At 44.8% G+C, this 8,154-nt stretch overlaps 1 pseudogene; it reads left to right on the top strand.

Moving 5' to 3' along the window:
• Positions 1-4,469: 4,469 nt before the first annotated feature.
• LOC125541076 lies at positions 4,470-6,881 on the top strand (annotated as a pseudogene).
• The last annotated feature ends 1,273 nt before the right edge of the window (positions 6,882-8,154 follow it).

Genomic DNA, 8,154 nt, shown 5'->3' with positions numbered 1-8,154 from the left:
TTCTACTTGGCACAAACACTAATTAAACACAAAAAACAAAATCAAAACAGAGGCTAAGTAAATTATTTATTACTAAACAGGAGAAAAAAGTAAGGAATAAAAATAAAATTGGGTTGCCTCCCAACAAGCGCTATCATTTAACGCCCCTAGCTAGGCATAAAAAGCAAGGATAGATTTAGGTATTGCCATAATAGTAAGATAGATCATTAAAACTCTTTTCATATTCTCTAAGTTCGGCAGCAAGTTTTCTTTGAGGCAAGCAAAAGTAATCAAAAGGGCTAAATTTAATGGGACAAAAGTCCCCAAGATCAACCTTGGGATGTATAGGTTCCTCCTTTGACCCTTTGTATTGCACAACCAATTCATCATTATAAATATTCTTTTGAAGAACTTTGTGAGCCTACACTCAAGAGAATATCCTAGTTCATTATTTTGAATGGCCAAATCATCATTAAGTTCAGAAATTCTATCAACTAAAACATTGGTAGAAACCCATTTTTCTAAGATTTTCATTGAAAGCAACATAGTCTGGGGATTGAAAACGCATTATTTCTTCTTGATCAAAAAGGATAGCCTATATGGGAGGACGGCGAGCGTCCACCCTATAATGCGCAAAGATTTCTTTGGCCTTTTTTATTATGAATCTGAACTCATGAGCCAAAAAGATCGTAGCGGCACGCTTAACAGAAGAATGCTCAATATTAGAAAATTCTAGGAAAATCCTTTGTATGCAAGGGTGCATGTGCATGAATTGTCTTTCAAGTTCAACTACAAGCATGACAATAGCGTCCGCAAGACTACTAGTTCTATAAAGGATAGAACTACCCATAGAAGGCAAAGCACCGACACAAGTAAAGAAATCTTGGATAACTCCTTTTCCAATAATATTACCACTACCAATACGGAATTTTTTTGTATGTAAGTTAGGAGGTTTTTCAGCAGGAGCGTCAGAATTTTTCATGATATTATTATTGTCCATATCGACAATAATTTTCCCAATTTCAGACATGACGGTCGAAAGTGCAAAAGGCAAAAAGAGGCAAATAGAGAAAGAGAGGGAGGATAGAGAGAGAGGGCGAATAAAACAACAAGGGTGAAGGGGAGAGGAAAACGAGAGGCAAATGGCAAATAATGTAATGCGGGAGATAAGGGTTGTGATGGGTACTTGGTGTGTTGACTTTTGCGTAGACTCCCCGGCAACGGCGCCAGAAATCCTTCTTGCTACCTCTTGAGCACTGCGTTGGATTTCCTTGAAGAGAAAAGGATGATGCAGCAAAGTAGCATAAGTATTTTCCTCAGTTTTTGAGAACCAAGGTATCAATCCAATAGGAGGCTAAGCGCGAGTCCCTCGTACCTGCACAAAACAAATAACTCCTCGCAACCAACGCGATAAGGGGTTGTCAATCCCTTCCCGGTCACTTAAGAGAGTAAGATCTGATAGATATGATAAGATAATATTTTTGGTATTTTTGTGATAAAGATGCAAAGTAAAATAAAAGTAAATTTAAAAGCAAAGGAAAGAACTAAGTATTGGAAGATTAATATGATGAAGATAGATCCGGGGGCCATAGGTTTCACTAGTGGCTTCTCTCAAGAGCATACATATTTTACGGTGGGTGAACGAATTACTGTTGAGCAATTGACAGAATTGAGCATAGTTATGAGAATATCTAGGTATGATCATATATATAGGCATCACGTCCGAGACAAGTAGACCGACTCCTGCCTGCATCTACTACTATTACTCCACTCATCGACCGCTATCCAGCATGCATCTAGAGTATTAAGTTCATGAAAACAGAGTAACGCCTTAAGCAAGATGACATGATGTAGAGGGATAAATTCATGCAATATGATAAAAACCCCATCTTGTTATCCTCGATGGCAACAATACAATACATGCCTTGCTGCCCCTACTGTCACTGGGAAAGGACACCACAAGATTGAACCCAAAGCTAAGCACTTCTCCCATTGCAAGAAAGATCAATCTAGTAGGCCAAACCAAACTGGTAATTTGAAGAGACCTGCAAAGATAACCAATCATACATAAAAGAATTCATAGAAGATTCAAATATTGTTCATAGATAATCTTGATCATAAACCCACAATTCATCGGTCTCAACAAATACACCGCAAAAAGAAGATCACATCAAATAGATCTCCACAAGAGAGAGGGAGAACATTGTATTGAGATCCAAAAAGAGAGAAGAAGCCATCTAGCTAATAACTATGGACCCGAAGGTCTGAGGTAAACTACTCACACTTCATCGGAGGGGTTATGGTGTTGATGTAGAAGCCCTCCGTGATGGATGCCCCCTCCGGCGGAGCTCCGGAACATGCCCCAAGATGGGATCTCGTGGATACAGAAGGTTGCGGCGGTGGAATTAGGTTTTTGGTTCCGTATCTGATCGTTTAGGGGTACGTAGGTATATATAGGAGGAAGGAGTACGTCGGTGGAGCAACAGGAGGCCCACGAGGGTGAAGGGCGCGCCGGGGAGGGGGGGTAGGCGCGCCCCCTACCTCGTGGCCTCGTCCTTTATTTCTTGACGTAGGGTCCAAGTCTCCTAGATCATGTTCGGTGAGAAAATCACGTTCCCGAAGGTTTCATTCCGTTTGGACTCCGTTTGATATTCCTTTTCTTCGAAACCCTAAAATAGGCAAAAGAACAGCAATTATGGGCTGGGCCTCCGGTTAATAGGTTAGTCCCAAAAATAATATAAAAGTGGATAATAAAACCCAATAATGTACAAAACAGTAGATAATATAGCATGAAGCAATCAAAAATTATAGATACGTTGGAGACGTATCACTCGCGTGGCGCTATGGACGACGATCTGCGCCGCTGCATGAGGGAGAGAGCGACAGAAAAGGAATTTTTTGTTACATCTCGTGAATACCAAACATACCCTCAGGTGTGCGGGATTTGTTTCCCACCTCTGCCCATTTTTGCCCCTTTACTAGAAAATACTACCCCGATTCTCTGGTACTATTGATAAATCAATGCCTTTGAATCGCTAGAATGGATGGCTCATATTTACTTGGATGTACCGTAAAAGGTCTTTAATGGTTCCTGGTTCTTTCTCCCTCTTCTTTCCTCCTTAGCAGTCGTCATGTCTCTTTAATCGCCCACTTGCAAGAAAACAAAGTGGCTCCTTTCTCTATGTCATCCTTCTCATCCAAAAGCATCGTCGTTGTTACAAAAATTTGTCATCTCCCCAAACTTTAGGAAACCTATGGAAGGGTCCTCACGTAATGTCAAACCGGTGTTACGAGACATGCTGGAAGATGAGAGTTCGGATGTTCGTGGGAGTGAACCTTTGGATCCATGGACTTTTTATTTTTGGACTTGATTGCTTGCTCCATAATGGTTTTCCTCTTCTGCTTCATTTGGCTCCTAGATATCTGCCTATCCCATGGTTGCCTCATTTCTTGGTATGGGAAAGGTATGGCCAACCGAAGTGGTTGGACGGATAGGAGCCCAGCTCACTAGGGATCAAACCTCATGTTTGACGCTTTGGTGTCTCATAAAGACATAATATTTTTGTAGTGAAAGGCGATGTTTTTGTCAATAATGAAATGCCTGTGGTGACATCATCAACTTTAAGACCCGTCGGCTCAGCCTTTCGAATGTGCTTATAGGGGAACGGTGCGCATGTGTGCATTCATAGGATAAGTGTATGTACGTATTTGTGAGCGTCTGCATCTGGACTGTGTTTCTTTAAAAAATACATTTTTTTGGTAGTTCAATTCTTTTTTTTTTGGCAGGGAAGTTGTTCAAGTCTTCAACAAAACATCATTTTGAAGCATATTCTTTAATACATTAACAATCCACTTTGTTGGTTTTCAATTTAATATAATGATTTAATCGATTTGTTTCACTACTACTTTATTCAAGGTAGTATTCATTTTACAAATACTTTCTTGGACATGAATATGTCTATGCTACTTTTTTCTGAAAGTCAGTCGTCTCTGCTATTAAGGAGGGGCGTTGTCCCGAGCAGCTACGTGGGCACTCGAGGTTCTCATCCCTTCCATGGACTCAGACCATAGGATGCCATCGCCCTCAGGAGTTCTTCCCTTCCATTGACTCAGACCGACCATAGGATGCCATCGTCCTGAGCGCAACGCTGAGGAATTGTATCCCGTTCTTTCATTCAAGATTAGATCGGAACCCAAGAGTTCATGAGATACTACTAGTACTCCTCGCTGTAAAATGGATGGACCTGGATGAACTAGATACGAGACACCGTCAGGGTCAGAGCTGCCCAAGAAGTCCATGGATTCCTTGAAAAGATGAAAGGGAGATCTCACTCAGCGAAAGTGTCCTGCTTCCTTCCAGTCCACGTGCTCTGGCCCCGCCCGCACGACACGCTGCGAAAGATGTCATTCAAGAAAGCAGTGTGCTACTCACCGCAAGCCTCCGATTGCTACTACTTTGCCAGACACGCCCGTTCTCCCTGTAGCTTTCTGCCCGGCATCTCCACACCGTCCCAAGAAAAATCGTAACAATGGCGAGCTATTTATGGGTCGTGCTCGTGCGTGTGCTTCTTCAAGGCAAACGCAAACGCTGCAAGTGTGGCGAGCACTGGTGGCAAGGAACTATGCAGCAGTCTGTGCTAGCCCTTGGTCTGCTCCTGCTGCTGCTGAGCCTCGACGCAGTGGTGGCCTTGGCGGCGGAAGACGACCAGTTCGCCTACCAAGGATTCGCCACGGCGAACCTCACGCTGGACGGCCTCGCCACCGTCATGCCCAACGGCCTCCTGCTGCTCACCGACCCGGTCTGAGATAACCAGACAACAGGCCATGCCTTCCACCCCACACCACTCCGCTTGCTCCGAAGTTCCACCACGACGAACCGCACCGCCATGGCGCGCTCCTTCTCCACATCCTTCGTGTTCGCCATTTCGTCCAGGTACGATGGCCCGACCGGCTATGGGCTTGCGTTCGTGGTCGCCCTGACCTCGAACCTCTCAGCTGCCAACAGCGGGCCGTACCTTGGCCTCCTCAACGCGACCAACGGCACGGCAAGCGATCACATCTTGGCGGTCGAGCTCGACACCATCATGAACATCGCGTTCCGTGACATCAACAGCAATCGCGTCAGCATCGACGTCAACAGCCTCATCTCACGGCAGGCCAAGCCGGCCGGGTACTACAGCAATGAGAACGGCGCCTTTCAACAGCTCAATCTAAACAGCCGCCAACTGTTCCCAGGTCATTGTTTTGCTTTAACTATAACTTTCATCAGGTCAAAATATTTTAGCGGATTCAAGTGAAATTCATTGATTTCGGCTATGGTGAAATATTTCTGAAACTAAAATTCAAAACAATGTGCAGGTGTGGGTAGACTATGACGCCCAGGCCAAGCGACTCAACGTGACATTAGCACCTGTGCAGGTACCAAAACCAGAAAATCCTCTGCTCTCAGAGGTCATTGATCTCTCCACAGTCACGGCGGACAAGATGTACGTTGGGTTTACGGCTTCCGAAGGTAAGGTCGATCGCACCCACCACTATGTCATTGGATGGAGCTTCAGTTTGGATGGACCTGCCCTACCGCTAGACTTTTCCAAGCTTCCCACCCTACCACACCTAGGTCCCAAGCCTCAGTCTAAGATCTTGGATGTCATACGGCCATTGGCCACGGTATTGCTTGCCATTGCAGTGGTAGCAGCCGTATTCTTCTTCTTGTGGCATCGGCACCGATCTGCCCAGGTGAGAGAAGATTGGGAGGATGAGTTCGGCCCACATCGTTTCGCATACAAGGATTTATTTCATGCCACTGAGGGGTTTTTGGGTAGGAATTTACTTGGAGTTGGAGGATTTGAAAGGGTGTACAGAGGATTGCTTTCCGCGTCCAATTTGGAGGTTGCGGTGAAGAGGGTGTCACATGATTCAAAACAAAGACTAAGGGAGTTCCTTGCGGAGGTGGTGAGCGTTGGCCGTCTCCACCACCGGAATCTCGCACGGTTACTAGGCTACTGCCGCCGAAAGGATGAACTTCTCTTGATTTGTGAGTACATGGAAAATGGTAGTCTTGACAAGTTCTTGTATACTCAAAATAAGCCGGCTCTACATTGGTCCGAGAGGAATCAGATCATCAAAGGTGTTGCATCAAGCTTGTTGTATCTTCATGAGGAATGGGAGCAAATTGTCATACATCGAAATATAAAGGCTAGCAATGTCCTCTTGGACAGTAGTTGAATGGACGACTCGGTGATTTTGGTCTAGCAAGGTTGTACGACCATGACACAGTTTCTAAAACAACACATGTGGTGGGTACCATGGGGTACCTTGCACCGGAACTTATATGCACCGGGAAGGCAACACCCTTAACCGATGTGTTCGCATTTGGTGTGTTTCTCCTTGAGGTCGCATGTGGGCGTAGGCCAATCAACAGTAGCAAGGATATCACAGAGTTAGTGTTGGTTGAATGGGTGCTAGAACATCACTGCAACGGCTCAATTCTTGACGTCGTCGATCCACGTCTCATGGGTTTCAACACAGAGGAAGCCACCCTCCTGCTCAAATTAGGTTTGTTATGCTCCTACCCATCTGCCAATGCAAGGCCTAGCATGCGAAAAGTCATGCAATATTTGGATCATGACCAGTCAATCCCTGACCTGGCTGCAACCTACATGAGTTACGGCACAATAGCAATGATGGAGAATGAAGGGTTCAATTCGTACATGATGTCCTGCCCTTCATTGAATACGAGTATTTGTGTTGTATCTAGTGAGTCTTCGGTGTCAATTTTTGAAGAGGGAAGGCGAATGCTTGTAATGTACTCCTCTTTTTTTGTTCTTCTCTTAATGTTCCTTTAAGCACTTGTAATCTCTACTCCTAATGCTTGAGTTGGTTGAATAGTATGGTTTATTTTTGTCCCATCACTTTCAACCGTTTTTTTCGTTGTTTTTTTCGTCCCCTCCCCTCATCCCATGGGTTTATTTTCGCGTCATCTCTCACACAACGAAAAAAAATCTGAATGAATCAGAACTTTCCATACTGACGAAAATTATTTAGTAATGTCTTTATGTGCAAGAATCAATCACGATCAATCTCTAAAGATCAAATCTAAATTAATTAACCTTGACATAAATCGATCAATCACATTAATTAATCTTTATGCGAAGAAAAGGAAGCATCCTCGTCCAAAAAAGGGAAACATCTTTCTCCTCTCTACCAAACAAACTGCCCACCCCTTTTTTGACTCTTGAGCGAGGGCTAGGGGTGTGTTTGGTTTGTGCCCCAACTAGCCCCACCAAAATATTGGCATGACCAAAGTGAGGGCATGACAAAAAATTTGGTAAGATGGTGTCGTTTGGTTTATAGCCATTGTACATGCCAAAATTTTGGTAAAGTTGCTGGACTTCGTTTGGTTTGGAGCCAACTGAGTTTGCGTTGGGTTAATGTTTGGTTTGATTCTACTCGTAGTTTTGTTGAGCTGCTAAAAGAGTGAGACAAGGACTATAGGACCTTTTCACAACAAAAGGAAAAATTAACCAAGGGATTATAAGGTTAGCCGGACTAAAATCCACGGCAATGAAAACACAATTAGGAAACAAATCACTGCAACTAATAATAGGTGAGGACTGCTTTGGACTACGGAGGCACCACCGGCATATGCATGGCGCGCGTGGAGCGAGTCTCACGCAGAAAAAGGCTGCAGTTAATTAGGGAGGCAAACAACCAATTTAATCAGTAGCTGTGCGACAGCGCGTGGAGCTTTAGATTCAGTTAGCGTTAATTTGGCTGGATAATCCGCATGCCATTCGTTATAATACAGCATATTCACGTACGGAAGAGCGGGCGTCGAACTCGCCAATTTTTTGACGAACGTTTTCCGCGCCGATGTTGCGCCAACAGATTGGCGAAAATAACATGGGAAGGTCCTGGGCGTGCTGGGCGAGCCAAAATTTTGGCCCTAATCCAAACGATAGCCAAATCATACGGGCACGCCAAATTTTTGGTGCGGTCATCGTTGGTTGTAAACCAAACGCACCCTAGGTCTCCTGCGCCCGTCGCCGCCACATATGATCTCCGGCGACAGGAGATCCTGCCCTCCGGTGGATCGGCTTCACCCTCCCCGTATCCCCAGTCCCTTCGCCGCTTTCCCGCACACTGTCCCGACACCACTCCCACCCACGCCCACCG

Source organism: Triticum urartu, chromosome 2 (assembly GCF_003073215.2).
Source record: "Triticum urartu cultivar G1812 chromosome 2, Tu2.1, whole genome shotgun sequence".
Lineage (NCBI taxonomy): Eukaryota > Viridiplantae > Streptophyta > Magnoliopsida > Poales > Poaceae > Triticum > Triticum urartu.
This window is presented reverse-complemented; position numbering and strand designations above follow the sequence as displayed.